Source organism: Stegodyphus dumicola, chromosome 3 (assembly GCF_044657685.1).
Source record: "Stegodyphus dumicola isolate Sdum_Otavi_A_Nest chromosome 3, ASM4465768v1".
Lineage (NCBI taxonomy): Eukaryota > Metazoa > Arthropoda > Arachnida > Araneae > Eresidae > Stegodyphus > Stegodyphus dumicola.
The window spans coordinates 224086727-224107403 of NC_140770.1; the positions used below are offsets into that span (position 1 = coordinate 224086727).

A 20677-nucleotide genomic window follows, 5' to 3' on the forward strand; every position below is an offset into this window, starting at 1 on the left:
TCAAATGTTCAGAACGTAAAGCAGATAACCAGAATAACGCTTAGTGCCTGCAGTTATCAATATGTAAAAACTGTTATTGGTATGTAATATTCAACCTTGTTACATTGGAGTCTTCCCCGCCGTGATGATATATAATTCCGTTTGGTTCATGTTCGTCGTCGGAAGCCATCATAGCGGTGCACTCACTCACTCACTCACAGTGCGATGCCATATCTTTACAACAATATGAAATCAACTACAAATACATCTGGAATGGCAACGAGATCTTTGGTTCCTGATAGGTTAGAAGTTTTAGCTCATGATAGTACCGACAGCATGTCGAATAAAACATACTGCCTAAAATATGCTGAACTAATTGTATTCTAAATGCATATGTGATTTTTATTTCATGACTTCGTGTTGCGAAATGCGTAGCATATGCCTAGGTTTTATGAAATGCGGTCATTCCTTTCACATTCGGCCCATTCGAGCGGTGAATACTGGTAGTTCGGTCCGAGGTTCGAATCCCGCGAACGGGCTGGTCGCATGGGGGTTTTTGTAGTTTTCTCCATGTATCTACGAGCCAGTTTCGATTAGAGAGTCCTCCACGAAGGCATCCCTTCCCTTAGGCAGATACTCCTCGAGGCTTTGCCGTAATAACATAAATCAAATCAAAGTTTTCACATTCCTCATTTTTTTCCCATTTATCCCAAATTATTAGCTAACTTTTTCATGTTTAGTAACCTCATGCAGTATAATTCCCCTGAAAGTCACACAGTATGCATGCGTAATCCACTTTGAGCTGGAAAGTGCTTAAGAATCTTTTCTACATATTAGAGCACATTTTAACAAAATTTGATTTAGCGTCGTCATTAAAATGTGTTTACAGTATCAGAGATAGAAATCCAACATACTTTTACCAAAACTGTTTATATGAAAGAATTCAACCAAGAATAATTATTGAAACAAAATGAAAATATGGGTTGTTTCAAAGCAATTTAGGATCGGTTCCAACCAAAATCTTTCGTTATTACTGCAGAGATGCTTTAATAACATTCACTTCCCAGCCTCAAGCAACACGATTTCTGATAAAAGCGCATCTATTTCTTTCATCGCGTGATGCGATTTGCATACCGGGCTTAGCATTCCAATTTATTAAACATTTTAATGCAGCCCCAGCCGCAGGGTAACGAAACAAACATCGCCACGATCTTCCCCAAGGATTTACGAAAATAAACACAATAAGCTTGTAACTTTGGATTCAAAATGGCCTAACTCCCTTGAAAAAGATCAAATTTGACTTTCAGATTTTAAGATGCATTAAAGAGGGAGATGAAAAGATGTTGCAAATGTTACTTTCCTTTAGAGAGTACAGAAAATCTACATCTCATGTTTCTTTGAGCTACACAAAGGTGACATTTCCTTTCATATATAATTTAAGGTTAGTCTAATTTTAGACATTTTAAATCTAGTTGATTTCCAAAAAAATTAAATAATTATACAACTATACGATTATGATAAAGCTTTAATCTGAATGTGCTTATAAAATGAAGTTTAAAGTGTAAGGAAATTTAGTTTTTCAACGATAATAAAGTATTGATATACTGTATAGGGATTATGCTTGTAACTAAACGTAACTTGTTGAAAATCCTTGAATAGTAAAAGGCCCTTTTATTCAGCACTCAAAATAACTTAGCAGAAGGCACATTTTGTGCTTAAAAACCAGCCAGTATTCATAGCGTAAGTCGAAATAATAGAAATTCAAGTTAAAAGTAAGTCGTAAGTTAGCCAAAGGCTATACTGAAATTCATAACGCGTAAGTTGGCTCAGACCTGTGCCGATGTGACAAGCACTAATGGCAAGAATAATGCAACGCCGTAGACAGACAGTAGAGCTGCAACTAGTAACGTGGCCTTCAGCAGGCGGAACACGCTCTGATTTGACAATCTAAAACTTCCTTTTAAATAATATCTCTTTCTTCCTCATTTGGATATGTGCGAACTAAAATATAGCCTTCTGGCAGGTAAACGTAAAATGGATAATAACAGTATAGCAATTTAACATAAAAAAACAAAATCTGAAATGTTTCAGATTTTAAATTACGTCCAAAGGGGCGTTTTTTAACATTTTGTGTGTTACCTTTCTTTATTAAATATCATGTTCCTCGCACTTAAACCATAAGATCCAGTGAAACAGCAATATCGCAAAATAGTTTTAAAACGAGCATATCTTTAGAATTTCCGATACAGAGACTCACGCGCTGGAGATAAAAATGTTTTTTCTGCACAACGTTGCCATTGCTCGCTTTGAAATCCTTGAGTTTGTTAATCAAAAATTCGTCAAAGTTTTAAAAAATAGGAAATCGATCATAAAACAAATTTCAAATTTCAAATTTGGTCTTCCACATGCTCATATTCGTTGGAGGATTACGTTATTCAAAATTCGATGACTCTATGTACCGTTGTTTTATCACAATACGAGAAATATACATACATTTATGCAGATTTTTCATTATTTAATTTCTTCAAATATAATGCAGGACTCTAACATTTTGTGGCAACAGTTTGAAAAGTGAACCGACATTTATGAGTCCGACGCAAAATGCCAAAACGAAACTAATAGTCCTTCGGGATTCAAATCCCTTTGGACTAATAAATTATTAGATAAAAATAAATAAATCCTTACAATTGATTGTTTAAAAACCACAATAAAAAATGTGCATCCTACACTTTCTTTTCAAAAGCAAAGAAACGTTTTTCTATTCCATTTCTTTTTAGTCCAAAGGGGTTTTGTCCCTGAAGGACTACTGTTTTCGTTTTGCGATTGTGCGTTTAATCATTGTAAATGTTCTTTTCACTTTTCAAACTCTTGCCACTAAATGTGTCCTGCATTATATTTTAAGAAATTAAATAATGAAAAATTTGCATAAATGTACGCATATCTCCTGCATTGTGATAAAACAACGGTACATAGAGCAATCGAACTTTGAATGACGTAATCCTCCTACGAATATGGGCATGTGGAAGACCAAATTTGAAATTTGGAATTTGTTTTATGATCGATTGCATATTTTGTAAAACTTTAACGAATTTTTGAGTAACAAACTCAGTGATTTAAAAGCGAGCAATGGCAACACTTTACGGGGAAAAAAAGATCTTTTTATCTCCAGCGCGCGGAACTGTGTATCTGAAATTCTAAAGATATGCTCAATTTAAAATTTTCATTGCTATTGAACTGAATTTTATAGTTTAAGTACAAAGAACATGATATTTAATAAATAAAGGTAACACAAAACGTTAAAAAAACGCCCCCGCCCCTTTGGACGTAATTTAAAATCTGAAACCTTTCAATTATTTTTTTTTTTTTTTGATCGAACAGATGAAGTAAGATCTTACGCAATCAAAACGATTAATATGCTATGGAAATTACCAAAGTATTAATTTTGTTAATTGTTTTTAAACTGCAATATAGACATATATTTTTAAACTTTACTCTTAAGAAATCTAAGCGAAAGTTTAAGATTTTGAGGGATGATTTCGAAATAAATAGCGTATTTGAAATTTGTTATCCATAGGCATTTATTCTTAAATTCTTAAAAAAGGAATTTAACTGTTTCTTTCTTTAACTTTTACCCAGGTTTTACTAGATAATATCTCAATAGAAAGATGGATCGGTTCGAGAAAATTGCAAGTAATTCAGGACTTCATTCTGTGTCTGAAATTAAATAATACTTTACTTGCATTTATATTTTTAATAAGTATTTCGCATAACAGTTCATCCATGAAACAATCAGTGATATTCAACTGAAGAAGAAGGATGTTTTGCTATCTGCTCATAAAAGGCTTGGAAACAAATTCTATTTACGTGGATGTAAAAAATTAACATACACATAAAAAAGATATTGTCAATTTTTTTCCATATTTGTTTACATTATTATAACTAACACTGTAGTGTCATTAGGTTAATTGGAAGCAGAAAAGATGAAAAATATGCAATCGCCTTCGCAGCGAATCGAACCACGGACCTCTGGAATTCCGGCCCAGCGTGCTACCGTTACACCACGAAGGCACGCTAGGGAAGTGGGAGAAATACCTTATAACACGAACTCCATTTATTAATTTCGTCATTTTACGTATAGACAATATACAGTTAGTGAAAACAATATAGAATTAATTAAAGTCAGAAAAATAAATCCTATTCAGTTGTTTTATATAAAATACTGCACGAACGTATAAAATTTCTATAAAGATTCAGTCATGGCATCTCATTCAAAGAATAAATTATCATAAAAATGTAGTAATTTCAATAAAAATACCTTCCTTACAATAGATTATTTCTTTATATTTTTACCTCACATTTACAGCTGAATATTATACAAAACTTGTTTTTCTATCTTCCTTTAAAGCTAAAAGCACATACTTGATAAACTTTACTATGACTATTCCAGGCTACTTTTATAATTTAAATATTATATATATTCGAACACAGGTGTCAAAGTTTCCTCCATTCACAGCAGGTTTTATTTCTGCTTTGACCGGCAGGTTCATCAGATCTCCTTTCAACTGTAATCGTCCCGTTAAAAAGGCCAACGTTTCATCGTAAGAATGACAGATTTTTAGATATGACCGTCATGAAAATAAGAGATACTAGTCATTTTTCATTAATCTATCCAAAGTGACTGTAATAACATTAAGTGCTTTCGAAACCGTCTAGTACACAAATGGCGAAAAACTTCATGTAAAAAAAATAACTAAATAAATAAGTAAATAAAAATAAATGAATTGCTTCAACTCAGCTTGCCTTTTCCTTAATGGTTTAAAGATCAATTTTAATGACTAAAAAGGTGTTTGATTTAGAAGAATATCAAAGTAAGGTTTTGCTCCCTTCACGAGGCTGCAATTTCGCTCAAAAGCTTGTCCTTTCAATGTCGTTACAGAAGCTTTAGCAATTTGTATCTTTTAAAGCACTCAATTTATTCAATTTTTGTACACTTCGAGGTTTCCTAAAATTTTATTTATAATGCTTTTGTTCTTGTTTCGTTTAGTTCTTTGTTTTTTCCCTGATTACTGCTTGAAGCTCTTTACACTCATCTGTCTGTTCTCGAGAAATATTGGTTATACATAACTAATATATTACCCGCTTTATAATTGCATAAGGACAATCCCGATTTCGAGCACCCTGAGCTACAGCAGACATACTATGATAAAGAACTGAAACCTCAAACTGATAACCCAGGCTGCGACCTAGAGTCTTTTACACTGTATAGCCAACCCCTTTCCAGAAGTACTATTACTCACCCTGATGACCATGATGACTCCAGCCAAAATCAACAACTAAACCTGTCCCAACCGTTACGTGTAGGTCTCCAAATTTTCCATGAATTTTGAAAAGAAGCCATTCTTTTAGCCTCGCCATCAACCCTTTTTACCAGAAACTCAAGCTGGAATCACAAATTTTCACCCCTATCCGTGAAAACGTTGCAGAGTGAAAACATATAAATTGCTAGTCTCTCATCCAAGTCCCACTTCCACTAGATAAGATGCTTCACCCTGAAGCAAAAGACCCCCTTCAAAAAGGATTGTAGAAGAAAAGTTCCAGACAAATTCTGAAACTCAGACATAGCTTACTGGTTTGGTTTGGTTTATTTAATTATGGCAAAGCACACTAGGGCTATCTGCCTAAGGGGAGGGATGCCTTCGTGGAGGACGTTCTATGGGAAACTGACTCGTATACATGGAGAAAAACACGAAAACGCCCATGCAGCCAGCCCGTTCGTGGGATTCGAACCTCGGACCGAACTACCAGTGTTCAGCGACTTACTGATCGACCGCTGGTGGGCCCATAGCTTACTACTTTATATAAAAAAATAGTTTTGAACATTGCTAAGTACCAAATTTTTTACCGCTTTATAAAATCTATGCAATTTATAAGTTATTAAAAATAGTAGTTGAGTCAGACACTAAAAATCAATAATTTTATAGGAAGGAGGTGGAAAATTAAAACAGTCAGCATGTAAGACATTTACCCCCTTTCTGCATGGCATGCCCTTCTTGGTGTAACGGTCGCACACTCGGCGCGTATTCGAGAGGTCCAGGTTTGAGTCCCGACGAGGGCATTGCTCATTTTTCCCATTTCCTGCTTAAAAAAAACATAATAGTTCTACAATAGTGCGGGAACAAAAAGAGGGTGTAAGATGATTGATCATGATACCACCAGGATTTGGCGAACGGCTCCTCTAATCCCCATTCGTCCTCTAATCTCATTGCCCAAAGGGGCAATATATAATGTATATTCTCCCTCGTTCCAGGTATTTTCTCCTCTTTCGTGGTGTAACGGTAGCAACTCAGCGAATATTTGAGAGGTCCAGGTTCGAGTTCCTGTGAGTGAATTGCTCATTTTTCATGTATTCCTGCTTCAAAATAACCTAATGCCTCTATAAGCAAAACGATTATATTTAAATATCCTAAGTGTAACATAAAACGAAAATTTAAAATTAGTGAACCTTAAGGGTAATAACGTCTTTTACCAATCATCCTATAATTCAAAAGATCAAAGCCAAGTAAGTTTAAATTAAGTTTTCAAACTGAAATTAAACATAATAAGCTTCTCTTTAAAAGGTAATAACCACTAATAATTACCTATTAACAAATTAAATAAAACAATTACAACTTATAATCAAAACTTTAGACATTAAATCTTGAAATAATCAATAAATTCAAAGGAAATAAATTAATACCAAATTAAATTAAACCAATTTAAATAAAATAAGTGAATCAGTTACAAAATTAACTATCAGTTAAATTAGCTAATAAGTTACAAAACACTCTTAAGGAACATCAAGCGAATATGAGAAGTCTTCCCACGTTAAAAGCACACATGATTTCTATGTACCAAATATTTGTGCATTCCATAGGTTTCGGAAAAAGAAAGTTTGATACATGAAAAGAAATCGAAGGAGGAGTTTTTTATGTGAAGTGAATGAGAAATTCTCTAGGAAAATATATGGTTTCAAAATTTCTTTTTTAAACTGAATATAGATAACAGAGAGAAATCAAGGAGGTCCTCTAACTTTTCATGTTGTGATAAGTATTCTTCCATGAGATGAGTTCTAAATTTTAGAAATATTCATTCTTTGTAGAAAATCAATCAGAGTTGTTTGCACGGCTGTTTCTTTCTTCATCCACTGTTATTAACTGATTGCTTCAATATATTTCTAAATATAATGGTGAAGGGTGTATATTAAATAGTTTCTGTTATAGTAATTTTTGTAGGTTCAATGCGTTGAAGACTTTTCTTTCTCGTTAAAGTTTTATATATAAAGTTTATGACTAGTTACAGATAGAAATACATTCATAAATATTGTAGGATATTTGCATTTGGTGACGCTGCAGTCTACAGAAGAAAGCCAGTTATCTGAGTTCTCATCAACTATGCTAAATGCTAAATTAACTTCAGCTCAAGAGTAAAGATCAAATGGCAAATAAGCACAATTAAAAACGGTTTTATGCCTCTACAGACTGTTAGAATCTGATAAAAATGTTCATACTTCATAATGAATTTCTATAGTTCCGTATTATTCCTGGAATCTCGTTTTAAGCAGAAAAAAAATGGAAAAACAGATAGCAGAACGAAACAGAACAATTATCATAAATATCGTGAATTCAACGTGGATGATGTAAAAGAAAGTGAAAATTTAAATTATGATGATAGTTAAACTTATCGCTGATTAAATCATGATTCAATTAATTTTGGACATCACACTTACAAAACGTACGTTTTCATCTGCCTAAAATAATAATAATAAAAAAAAAAACATAGAGATGAAATTTTAAGTTAATGAGCTAAGCCCGTCTCATTAAATACCGAATCTTTATAATGCTTATTAAAAGCTAATGGTTACAGCGGCAGAAAGACTCCGTTTGATGCAATTCAGCTTCACTGCTATTAAGGAATTAATGATATGGCCACACGAGGGTCAGAAGAAATCTTTGAAACAAAACACAATTTCGAAAATGTTGAATGATAATTTTTTTAAGTACAATTAATGAAGGGCCTATTGTTATAAAATGTTACCTGTTATGTTTAACGCTAAATGTTATGTTTTAAAGAGGTGGAAGACGATAGTTTTCGCTACTGACTGAAACTCGAATGGAACTCTGAGATTGCATGCAGCCGGCTTGAATTCTAATTTGAATTTTTAGATCAAGTATGAAAATTTTAACTTAGTATTATGTTATATTTTTCCATTTCATTATCTTTATAAAATCATGCTAATTGCACTGACTTTGCTGTGATCCACTAACTCCGGCGCTCTCCTTTCATGTTCCATTCGAAGCTTCAACTTAGGAGACAGTGAACAGAGGCGTTCTTATACAAACACCCATCAGACAACGTCAGCTTCACTGTTTTCATGTGGCTTAGCTTCTGAATTAGAATATTTATTAAGCAGTTCGTTTTGCCATTTTATTTGAGCAGAATAATGAATTTAATGCATATCTAAGGTATCTCTGGATATATACAAGCATTATATAAGAAAAATGATTATAAGCTGACTTATAATCATTTTTGTTATATAATGCCTGTTTCACTTTCACAGAATTATTGTAACATGCTTTAAACGAAACAAAAGGTGTAACAAACATAAACTAATGTACATATACTCAGTATCATATTTAGAATATTTATACAAAACTTGCTTTCCTTCTTGTCTAGGACCGCAAACACTTTTAAGTCTTTATAAAATGCATGAGATCAATTTACTTTGCAATACACTACAATAAAATGATAAAGATTTTTAAGCAGATTCAACAAAGGTACCAGCCCGAAGGTCGAATAACCCAGCGCTAACATGACACTTCAATTATTAAATTATAGTTTCAAGTTCCTGTCACCAATATTTCTAGTACAATAAATTCCTAAACCTAATTAAGATAATTTTTTTCTAAAATTTGGTTTAAGACGCAAAACCAATTGAACATTTAAAATGAAAAATGCTCATAGGTTCACATGAGAGATGACGCAATTCCAAACACAAATAGTAAATATATTTATAGATTTACACCAGAACAGCCAGCATTATCAATAACAGAAATTGCTTACGTTTCTCACGTATAATTAGCAATTCCCTTCACATGCTAACTAAGTGCTCAAGTTGGATTTTTGTAAGCGAATAATGGTTGTATGGCACAGACGCACTTAAAAATATTGAGGAGCTGAAACCCCCTTTCGGTGGTTTAGGGATAGAGGATGAGGAGTGGTAAACCCTTAGATGCCCCTTCTGGGGTAATATCATCGTGAATTTGGACTTTACATGTACAACCAATGTTTGGAATCTTATGTCTCGAGCAATTGTACCTGTAAATGAAGCAGGAAAAGGCTTTCTGTGATGTACAGAGCAGCTTGAGTTTTGTGCACGTTTTAAAAAGAATACAGAACATGGTTTTTAAAAGCCAAAACATCTGTTCAGATTTCTGGTAGAAAGTGATATTTTCTTCTACGAAGTAATTATGGCTGGCGACTAATTTATAGATATGTTGAAAAATTTATAGTTAACACAAATGAGTTCCAATTGTAGCGATTATGCTCTTCTATATCTGTAAAAAGGTCCCGCATTGCTTTTCTTCACATAAACGTGTAAGTACTTCTTCACGCCGCTGGATCTATCTGCGGCAAGATAACGAAGGATGATCACCATTTTCGCCGGATCTTAAATCACCATGTGGTTTCTTTCTTTGAAAGCAGCTTATCAAAGATGGCGTTTACATATTATTATCGCCCATGTATATCAGGAACATCTTGATTGAAAAATACACACATTGAAGGCCATTACAGATGACATAATATGCCAAACCCGGATGAATTTGTATGCAGCAGTGATGCGTGTAAGTGGACGTACTGGAGGATTATGATGTACATGGACAGCATCCCCTGCTGATAATATATGTTGTGCATTGTAAAGAGAGAAATAAATCTCATATTTTTTTAATTGCATTATTATATTGTGGTTGGTTTGCATATTAAAAGATGATGCAGATATGAAGCAATTAATGAAAAAAAAAAGAGATAGCAAAAGAAGAACTTCCATACCTCTCCTCATATTGTAGATAGTCTACATTAAACAGTGATATTTTGATACGCTGCTCACTTTTACAAAAACGAGAAACATAGCTGTTACTGATGCAAAGAAGAAAATTGAAACCTATACTATAAAGGATTTTCTTTATCTTTTTAACGAATATTTGGTAGTCAGTTATATTGCAACAAACAACAAATATCATTAATCAGATTGCCCATATTAACTCATTTTAAGCAAGTATTTTCCATTCATTCTTTTATTTAATGGTAAAAAATTCACGAGATAAAAGATCAGAATATCGAAATCTGCTGCCTTTAAGAACAAGAAGCGAAATTAAAAGGAATATTACTAAAATGAGGATGACGTAATGAAGGATTTCTTTTTTCTTATTTTGCATCACATCATTGCTTGTCCTTATTAACCCCGCTGAAAATTCTGAAAAAAATCGATTTATTAAGACATAGATTAATGGCTTAAATTTACTAAAGTTTAAGTGGGCTAACTTGAAACCAGGAAGAGAAGAAAAATTCCAGAAATTAATGAGGCGACAAGAAGCATACGTCTTAAAAATGCCTTATCTACTCTTTTCTCTACTAAGAAACTTCCGTTTTAAATTCTGAATTTAAATTATGAAACAAGAAACATACTTCTCTGCTTCCATTAATATTTAAAAATAGCACTAAAATGCTTTCGTAATTTGGATATTTGATATTTTTTTCTATCAATAGAGAACATTTTTAATGTTGAGGCTGAATTTTTGTTTCTTAGTAGTATTTGAGGTAAATATTTTTTTGGTTGAGAGAACATTTATAGCACACTACATAAATAAACTAAACAAGCTTACAATTACAAAGCCCTTTGCTCGCATTATGAACAAAGAATTTATTTTGCTTTGTGACGGACGATGTTACGTTTCATAGCATTCTATTTGGTAAACCGCTTTTCCTCTGCTTCTATGCATCTTGCGTGGTAAGATTTCGTAAGAAAATAAGACATAACAAAATACTAATTTTCTTAAAAAACACAGACATCGCTCGAGAAACGCTTCAGAATTTGATAACTACGTTCGCTCATTTATACTTTTGTACAATTTTTAAAATCGAAAGTTTTAATAATGAGCAGAATTCATCATAATGTTGGCTTTTATTTGAATAAAAGTATGGCTACTACATAACGTTTATGCACTGTGAAGCTATACTGTAGTTTAGCTTCCATCAGGAGTAAACTTTCCCATAAATGATTTGATCTGGCAACTCTAGTATGACACAACTAGTATTAAACACTATCTGCTGAGGGGGAAAAAGAAACAAATATGCATTTTCATGGTAAAACGTATATTAGCATGAACATAGTTGTAGAGAAGCTACCTATCTAAAATTTTAAATTCTTACACCGTAAAGATAGACAGAAACTTTATCCTCGCGTTATACGCAAGTTAGATTAAGGCCGACATCTATGCATTCCCACACATAATATTTTAAGTATTTCCAGCTTCGTTAGCTGAAGCTTTCACTCCGCTTTGAGAGAAAACACTCTCAGCTAGTTCGAGGATCTCTCACCTTTCTTTTCCTACCATAAGCCTCACGAAGGGACTTTCGGCTCGCCGTGTATTTTGCGTGCCCCCTTACTGCAGGGACACTATACGCTCACAAACATGCACGCTTTCTCCAGAATTCGAACCTGGGTCCAATGGTATAACAGACAGCGTCACTAACAGCTGCACCGGATGGGCGGCTTGCTTACTGGTTTAACAAAAAACAAACCTTGAAAGTAAAAGTTACCTCTTTTAACGTGAGCCAACACGACTAATAAGTGCTGTACTGATTCAAGAAAATAAAGCAACTGGGTGAAAATAGTAGAACACAGTAGTTAATGGTCCTTTACAAAAGCTTCTAACTTCAAAACGTGGATTTTTATGTACTAACTTGCATCCTCTTGCGAGCCGACAAAAGTAGAAGTGATAGCACATGCAGTGCAATAGGCATTGGGTAAATATTATGCTCCTTACCTAAATACATTTAACAACCATAACACCCTACAAAGTAATGTAGAACTACTGTTTGCAATTAACTCAAATCGAGAAATACTTAATTAATTTTAAATAAATAGCTATATAGTAACTCTATTTTTATGCATTAGATTCTAAAACTCAGTTGGAAATTTGTGAAAAATAATATTCATTTTCTTTGCATAGCCTTTCTTAAAGAGTGAAATAGCATTACTATTCTTCTATCACAAGAATTTCTTCTTTTATCTCAGGAACTAACCTCTGTAATATTTTATTTGCTTCCGAATACCTAAAGCGCTTGAAACATAGATCTAGTACAGTTTACAGGGCAAAATTTTACTTAGAAAGACCAACGCGCACGTATTCACATATACTCATACATATGTAGGGGTAAGTGTGTGCGCGTTTGCCATTATAAGTAAAATTTTGCCCTGTAAACTCTAAGACATACACGCGCACACACATATATACATACATATATAGATATAAAACAATAATGTATAATTAGAAAACTTTTTAAATACCATCCTATATAACGTCATTCATAGCACTTTTCAACAGATTTTTAAAGATTTTCAGTGAGAAGAAAACCTGTTTTGAAATAATGTTATTTTACTACTCTTATGAAATGACATTTTCTTTAATAAACGGTTATTATTATTTTTCATTTATTAATTAACTAACTTTTCTTCAGCTCCATACGTTGTCATTATAGATAATCGATGGCAGAATTAAAAAGCACGTCTACTTATCAGAATAGAACTGCTCAATTCTCACTGTGACATCCTTTATTGTAATATCAATATCTTTTAGAAAATGCATAAAACTTTTCTAATAAACCTATATTAGATGAAAACATTTGCTATATTTTTTATAAAATCTAATGTAACACTAAAATAATGATGCAAAAATTGTTTTATAAGAATTTTTTATTAGAAAATTACAATGATTGAGAAAATACTTTGGCATTGCGTATTGACATTTTTTTAACCAAATAATTCCACACTAAATCTTGATTTTAAGAAACTTCAGATGAGGTTCCAAAATTGAAAATTATAAGAACCGAAACTTTTGCAGATGAACAGCACCTTAAAGTTGTCGAGACACTGAACTGTTATTAAATTCGACTCTAAAGTTTTAAGGAATATAGCATCAAACTTAGTAATGTATCGGATAATTACAGCATAGGACATAATTTTAATTATACATATATCTTAGAGATGCCTGTAAAAGCACTGTAAAAAGTACATAAAATGTCAAACTTGGAACTAGAATTTTTAATAACAAACAGTTAGGGGAAAATTTTGAGAAAATTGAATATAACTAAAGTATTTAAATAGGTGTGTAATCTGCAGATGCCTTGCCTTAACAAAACATTATACTTAAAATTATTATTTATCGCAGGTTTAAAATTAATGTACCGTTCGTTTTTATTCACCCAAAAAATTTAAATAAATTGATCTATATTAGAAGAGAGCAGAAAAAATGTTAGCGGTGAATTAAGTTACATTAGTTCAGATATGCACTAATGTTTCAAAAATGTTAAACAAAGCGGAAGTATTTTTTTTATATGCAGAAGTTTTATCATTTTTAGATTTTACGGAAATATTAATGACACTCTTTTACAGTTAAAAGAAAAACTGAATGAAAGTTACAGATTATTTTTCATTGATATGATAGCTGTAAACGTTTCGCAATGGAAAACTTTATCTCAATAGAAATAAAATATTGTTTTTAGTATTGTGCTAGGATGCCTAATAAAGAGCAGCGTTTATAAATCTGTAAATAACTTTTTTCCTCTTGCGTTTTAAAAGAAAACCGTAATTTTGCGCTAGAATGTATTAGGTTGTTTTCAGTTGTATTTTGTTCTTATTAAAGCTCATTTAAAAACTAAATTTAATTATAAAGTTTATTTTCATGCAGGACCATTTATTATTCTGATGTTACTTACAACTGAATAATATGGTAAATGATGTAAATAAATATATAAGTAAAAATTGAATGGAGGGATATTTAATAGCGTATGTTTTGTGACCTTTAATAGCTCATATTTTGTAATATTTAACAACATATTCATTCATATGTTTAATAACACATTCTAATATTATGCTTTAGGAATGAAATGATAAAGAGTAATTTTATTTAATGGCACCATTTTATGATTAAAAAGATCATTTTTAGACAAGTATGCCTTATTCCTGAGCATTAACAAGAGAAGAAAATTATAACCCTAATTAAATAGAAAAGCTCATGAATTTATGTTTTAGAATTAAATCTGAAATTGCAAAAGCGTACTAAGTAAACGAGTAATATATTTTAATAGATCTGAAGGGAATTCAGTATACTTAATATGAATGATTTAAGAATATATGAAAAAATGCGTTTTAAGTACATTGTGTTGCAAACGTATTGTAAAGACTGAAAAATATATTTTATCATATTATTTATTTGACTGAATTTCTACATGTTTCAGAAGTTAAGATACTACTAAGTAGAGTAATAATATGTAGTTGGAATATGGGTTAAACATAATTTTTTAACTCAAAATCTATAATATTCTTTGAGTATAAATAACAATTTAATTCAAAATTATTTAGAAAAAGAAAACTATTAAAAGAATGTTACTAACTATTAAAGAATGTTATTACGGGGTCTTATGTTACATCAATATATACAATTATCATTATCATTATAAATCATTATATACGTCATATTCAATTGCATTACATACATTAACGTTTTATTCAGTTACATCCGTAAGTGATACATCTGATGACAACCAAACCGTCTACGACTAACCATCTATGATTTATGGAAAATTAATGTACTTTTAGTTCAATTTCATACAAAGAATTGAGTGTTCTTGCAAAAGAAAGCGTTAATGATTAAAATAGAAATACTAAGAATTTATTTATTTTAAGAATAAATAAATTAAGAATAAATCTTCAATAAACTTCCAAAAAATCGAAAGAAAATCTTGAAATAATTTGAAGCAGATGGCAAATAGAAAAGCGAAAAATTAATTATCTTAAACCACTGGCTTTAACCCCTTAATGTAAAACGACGGGCATAGCCCGCGTACGATGGTCGGGCCAAACCTAACTTTCACGGGTATAGCCCGCGTACGGTGATCGGGCCAGAAGTAAACATAACGTGGAATATTTGATACGCAATTACCGTCTGATACAATAATTGTGGTAGACGTAAGTATTACAAAATATTTATTTATACAAAACTCCAAAATACAAAATTAGTAATCTGTAACGATATGCTATATTTCAAAGCATTCTGGTACATGTAACGGAACTTTACACTTTTTACACTCGTGTTCAATGTGGATTTTCTCGTACTTGATCTTCATACTGATTCGTTTCGGTTACAATATTGTTCCAAAATATGTTATCAAATATTAGATTAAATATATCAAATTCTCCTCTACTTCCTCCTAATTGACACAAGGCTTCCTCTCTTATGCCAGGAGTCATCGTATAGTCCCAGATTTTTGGACTATTTCTTATTGCTTTCCAAAGCCAGGACTCTGGTAGTTGATCGTCATCGGATGTATCATCAATAATTATTTGCCTATACTTTCTTCGATAATTACATAATTCGTTATGTTTACGATTGCCTGGATTAGCGTGTTACACAAGTCGTGCAAATGTCCCAAACGCTGCGCGAGCTTGTATACAATTTCGGCCCAACATCTTCGAATCTAAATCGTAGGTTAAGGGGTTAAGAATTAAACTGTGCTATTACTTAAGAGTTTTTACTACTTTAACAAAAAAAATATTCTTTAAAATGGCTTCTATGAAAGAAATGGCTTCTATGAAAGATTCTAAATTAAAAGAGTTATAAACTCCGGCACCTGATATAGGGAATAAAATACGTTATTTCAAAATTTTCTGCTAGTTTAACCTAGAATTTAACAATAACTTTTTCTTAACTAGCGGCCCACCAGGGCCGAGCCAATGGCAGATTGGTCCGTGGTTCGAATCCGGCGAGCGGGCTGGCTTCATGTGCGTTTTCGTGGTTTTCCCTATGCATAACGTGTATACGAGCCAGTTTCCCTTCGAAAGTCGTCCACGAAGGCATACCTTCCCTTAGGTAGATAACCCTCGAGGCTTTGCTGCAAACCAACCAAACTTTTAACTAACTTTAATTTTTATCAGCTGTATGTTTCCTCCAAGGACTTTGATGCACATAGAATTTAATTTTTAATATAAAATCTTTGCAATAGAATTTCATTCGAGTCAAAAATATTTTTTTACCCAATAGCGGGCCCACAGCCGACTTCGGTTTGGCCACTACTAAGGCCAGATTTGGTTGTTGCTTTATTATGGAGGTTTAATAGGTGCCCAACTTTGCCTCGTATTAAGGAACGGACACTTACAGATCCAGGATTTGAATTCGTGACCTTTGGTATCGCAGTCGGCTTTCGCAACCTCTATACCGTTTGTGCGGCGAGCCAAAAATATTTCGAATATATCTGAAGCACTTATGCACAGCTGAAGATGAAATACTAATTTAATGCCTGGTCTTTATAAGAGGGTATGTTTATCCGTAAATTGTTAGATTCGGTTAATGTAATTCATATAATATTGTAATATAGCAATATTGGTTCTAATTTTATTATATCTAAAACATGTATTCCAAATATATATATATATATATATATATATATATAAAAAGACATCGACATTCACCCTTTTCTACCAAGAACACCTGCAACAGAAAAACAGATAAATGTTGCGTAAATAAAAGACCACCAATTCTCCACTTAATGCTACTTAAGGAACCCATAATTTCATGAATTCTGGTATCCCCCTTGGAAGAAACAACGGGTTCTCTCGTTAGTGGATAATTTGGGTAGTGACGTCACATCCGGTTAAGTGCCACATTGACTCACAACTGCCGTCTGCTGCCTCTAATTTAATTTGGCCCTTTCCTGCTTAGAACAATCAACCTCGTATTAAACAGACAAGCACAGAGGATTAAGGAAAGGATGAAGTTCTGTGACTGTGGAGATTGAAGGAGTTTCCACAAATCAGAAATCATATGGGTTAAATAAGAAGGGTGAGACGTTTCCTAATAACAAACACATGGCGACAGACAGCGTACAATTATAACTTTCTGGCTTATTATCCTTAAAATCTGATAAAATAACAGAGTTAATGTATCTGGGCTTAATAACATATATTACTTTTTTGTGAATTAAAATTCTCTCAGATTAGGAATTTTCGCATGTTGAATTCGTCTCTTTTCTTTGGAATAATTTATTGTTTCTAAAATTAACAGTGTATCACAGCATTTTCCTTGTCTAATACTAATTTTACTGGGATTATGTACCAACTTACATTAGGTTATTACTGCTGCTGTTGCTCAATTCTACTTTTTTATTAATTTATAATAAAGTGAGGAACACAGATTTATAATTAAATTAAAAATTTATGAAGTATTTCCTAACCAGTTGATCAGAATAATCAAGCATATTATTATTTACTATAATAAATGTACTAACTTATTTTGCATATTTAGAGTATATCCAATTGAATATTTAGATTTTTGTCAGATTTAAAGATAAAAAATAATAATGTTTTCCTGAAAATTTACTGAATGAAATTAGGCTGTCTTACACATGTAGTAACCATACTATAACAAAATAATTGGTGTTGCTATAGGCATTGATTTATAATGACTAATATTCCTTATCATTTTTCTTGCGAATACAAGAAGAAATAAATGAAAAGTTACTATATTTTCAAACTCAACGTAAAGAGAATTAAATGTGTTAAAGAATTAAAATATATATGTTTACTTTTGGGGCATTTTATTTTCTCATTATTTTATTTATGAGCTCACAGACAATAACTTCATTTTAGGACCATAAGGTGTAAAGGCTTAGTTAAGATTCGTATGTGATTATTCGTATGATGAATTTCATGAACGCTTGATCGAACTTAATGAATTTCATTAACTGCGGACATTTTTACTTTTTATTTGTCTTTTATGTAAATATATTCCAAAATTTATACTTTTATGTTATATATTGTAATACAAAAAATGCAGCTGATTTGGTAATAAGTATTAAAAATTAAAAATCTATTTAATGATGAATGTGAGATAATACATGTTAAACACTGGCAAAGATCAGGTATTCACATTCATTATTAACTGAAATGAACTGTTAATGCAAGAAAATATGCTTGCAAATTGAAAGTATATAAATTATTAATCTGGAATATCGTAGCGTAAGCTAACCAATTCTTAATAATTGTGTTTTCCTGTTTCAAATATTTCGTTCATTTCTGTCTTCCTCATATGTAATTGCTGTAGTAAGAGAATAAAACTTAATAAAATAAATAGTAAAAATACAGTATTTCTTTTTTAATAAAATATACCTTTTGGTAACATGAATGGCAATGTTAGAATTATATATGAACAACGTACAAGTTACCATTCAATGGGACTAAAGTTTTTATTTTCTATGTATAGTACATTCAAATATGTGATACGGCTATCGTGAGTAGCTATATATTTGCCTAAAATTGTGTATAGATTCATTATATATATAGTTCAGTAAATTAAATACGAGAATTCATTCACGGTTTCCGCTGAAATGCAAACGTAAACAAACGAACTGAATCCCTAAGTTTCTCCCATAAAGAGCAGCACAGTAGTATTGATGATTGTTTTTTGAAAAGTAATCAGTTTATATAATTGAAAACGAACTTGAAAAATTTTCTCGGAGTTATTGACTTCACATTTGTAACATGCGCCGCTTGTACGTGTGTTTTATAGCACTATAAACACACCGTTTTAAACACTAAAAGGATAAAAGTCCCATTTTTTTAAAGAGATAAATGGACAATATGTTGATGTTTCACTCTTTAAAAAATAAATTAATTTCCTCTGGAAGTCAAAAACGAAAAATGTTCACTCACATATATGCATTTGTATTTTATATTATAGGTATTTACAAAACATAGAATGCAAGTCATAATTTTAATGGATTATTAATTCTTTTATGATTTATTTGTATGTACCTCTTAAATGCATTAGTGAATCCATTCATAATATTCTAAGTTAACATCAACGTCACTGTGCGTTTAATTATGCTTGAGGAGCAGTTATTGGGGGTATAACTTAACTGCGTGCTATTACTTACAGCTTTATGCTTAAAATAGTTTTCTGCTAAAAAACGGACAATATTTAAGCACTTCTTGAACTGTAATTATGTAAGGTATCTTTTTAGCCAAGTAATCTGACGCTGAAATTCACATTTAAGTACTTACTGTTTACTGCTCTTCGAGGAAGGCATTAAATAAAAGTAGGGGGAACTACAAGGAGCGTTATTCTTCGGAATATTCTTTTAGAATGCATAATCGCTTATGCTGCTTCTGTATGAAAGAATTCAGAAGAATTAACGCTCACTATTCCCTAATTATCTCCATTAACCATAATTTTTCTAAAAGAAAAAGTCGGTTTCAATCGAACAGGGAAGGATTTATGGGTTGTTGCATGACTGTAATTACGGAAAAGTTCATTCCATTTGTCGAGCAATTAAACAATGGAGTGCAGTTCGGGCAAACTATCTAATCAATTTAAAGTTACAATGGGATTTATTCACAAACAGTGTTTTTTTTCCCCTGATGGACTCTTCTTCATATCAGAACAACTGTAATCAAAGACTTTAATGATCGGAATGAGTGCAGTCCTTACTATGAGTTTCTTGGAAACATCCGCCATACAATACTCGAATCTTAACAGTCTAGACATCTGAGATACTTTACATAGAACAGCAACGGATAGAAGGTAAAACTGTTCGAAACTGAGTTCGAAACAACTGAAGGTGAAAGGTAAAACTGTTCGAATGGACAAAGCAAATTTTTTCCGCAGATTGCTCTTTGTTTGGAAAGTGAGCTAAATTTCTAAAATGTTATCAGCAGAAAGGAAAATATATTTTTAAGCTAACGTCAGAAATTTTAAGCCCAGTATATTTCAAAGGGAAGAAAAACGTATTCCAGGCGAAAGACTTTGATTTAAAATAGCGTAGTGCTCGGAAGATTTTATATAAGCAAGTGAGTTTTACAGTAAATTACATAAATTAAGATAAATCTCCTAATGAAATAAAACAAAAGTCAGTTTTCTTTACCTTTTTTGATGTGAACGAAGGCAACTGAAATATATTTTGAGCTGATTCAATTATTTGCGAAGATTTAAAATCATTTTGTGTCGTCCACTATAGAACGGCGTTTCATGTTTCAAAATGTTGCCAGCAAATATTAGAGCTCTGCATTATATTTAACGAAATTAACTAACGAAGAATCTGCATGAATGTATGTATGTTTCTCGCACTGTGAAAGAACAACGGATAGCCTAGTCCCCCACTTGAATATGGCCATTTGGAAGGCCAGATTTAGATCTTGGAATTTTATTTAGATTTAGATTTTGGAAACTGCTTTGCGGGGAAGCTATCTTACCACGCCTGTACATTTCGTAACAGTATTATTTCTGTTTGTATGGACTGTGAAATTAGTATAGTTATTATTGCTGTTTGTATGGACTGTGAATTTGTCCTATCATTTTTATTTTAGCGTTTGTCTAGATTTCATCTT

At 32.1% G+C, this 20677-nt stretch overlaps 1 protein-coding gene across 3 annotated transcripts in view; it reads right to left on the reverse strand.

Moving 5' to 3' along the window:
* LOC118191245 (contactin-5-like) overlaps positions 1–20677 on the reverse strand; it is a 554648-nt gene that overhangs the window by 511229 nt on the left and 22742 nt on the right. The window lies entirely within an intron of this gene.